The sequence below is a fragment of the Perkinsus marinus genome (assembly GCF_000006405.1).
Source record: "Perkinsus marinus ATCC 50983 genomic scaffold scf_1104296951176, whole genome shotgun sequence".
NCBI lineage: Eukaryota > Perkinsozoa > Perkinsida > Perkinsidae > Perkinsus > Perkinsus marinus.
Window position 1 is genome coordinate 1 of NW_003209376.1, and position 1197 is coordinate 1197.

At 51.2% G+C, this 1197-nt stretch overlaps 2 non-coding genes across 2 annotated transcripts; both read right to left on the bottom strand.

The window, feature by feature from the left end:
- Positions 1-7: 7 nt before the first annotated feature.
- On the bottom strand, positions 8-78 carry Pmar_PMAR003853. Its single transcript has one exon. It is a non-coding gene; the product is annotated as a tRNA-Gln (tRNA).
- Positions 79-596: 518 nt separating this feature from the next.
- On the bottom strand, positions 597-668 carry Pmar_PMAR003854. Its single transcript has one exon. It is a non-coding gene; the product is annotated as a tRNA-Gln (tRNA).
- Positions 669-1197: the final 529 nt, after the last annotated feature.

Here is a 1197-nt window from a genome sequence, read left to right on the forward strand (position 1 = left end):
CAGGAATAGGTTCTATCGAGATTCGAACTCGAGTCGCTGATTCAAAGTCCAGAGTGCTAACCACTACACTATAGAACCACGAAATGCAATTAGAGAAACTATTTCCGTACTAACATTGTTCAAAAGCCGAGTCCCACAGTAGTTCCTGCAGACTCCGCGGGGTGTCAAAAGCGATCTGTGTGTTTTGCATCTCGTTGTTGTTGTGTTGGCTACCGACCTCTCAGCCGCTCTCCACCCTCACTGGTCCCATCGTGCGGTATTGCCTGCTCTGTTCCCAGCCTTGGCCAGTACCCGCGCCTTCAGATGATCGGATGTGATGACTTCCGCCTTCCCACCCGACCTTAGTGGCACCTTGGGATGGACAGCTGATCACCGGTCAGGCCGCGACACGACACCCAATTCACACAAATCTCACCCCCGCATGGGTTACAGGCGATCGCAACTCACCCAGCTTATACAGAATCAATCAACATACTGACATTAGGTATATTTCTCGGGCGTTTGACCGGGGAGTGGTAACAGTTGTGTGGTGCTTAGAGAAGTGTCCCTTAGAGACTGAACGCAGTGTGTCGACAGTCTCATAGACAGGCAGGAATAGGTTCTATCGAGATTCGAACTCGAGTCGCTGGATTCAAAGTCCAGAGTGCTAACCACTACACTATAGAACCACGAAATGCAATTAGAGAAACTATTTCCGTACTAACATTGTTCAAAAGCCGAGTCCCACAGTAGTTCCTGCAGACTCCGCGGGGTGTCAAAAGCGATCTGTGTGTTTTGCATCTCGTTGTTGTTGTGTTGGCTACCGACCTCTCAGCCGCTCTCCACCCTCACTGGTCCCATCGTGCGGTATTGCCTGCTCTGTTCCCAGCCTTGGCCAGTACCCGCGCCTTCAGATGATCGGATGTGATGACTTCCGCCTTCCCACCCGACTTTAGTAGCACCTTGGGATGGACAGCTGATCACCGGTCAGGCCGCGACACGACACCCAATTCACACAAATCTCACCCCCGCATGGGTTACAGGCGATCGCAACTCACCCAGCTTATACAGAATCAATCAACATACTGACATTAGGTATATTTCTCGGGCGTTTGACCGGGGAGTGGTAACAGTTGTGTGGTGCTTAGAGAAGTGTCCCTTAGAGACTGAACGCAGTGTGTCGACAGTCTCATAGACAGGCAGGATAGTTCTATCGAG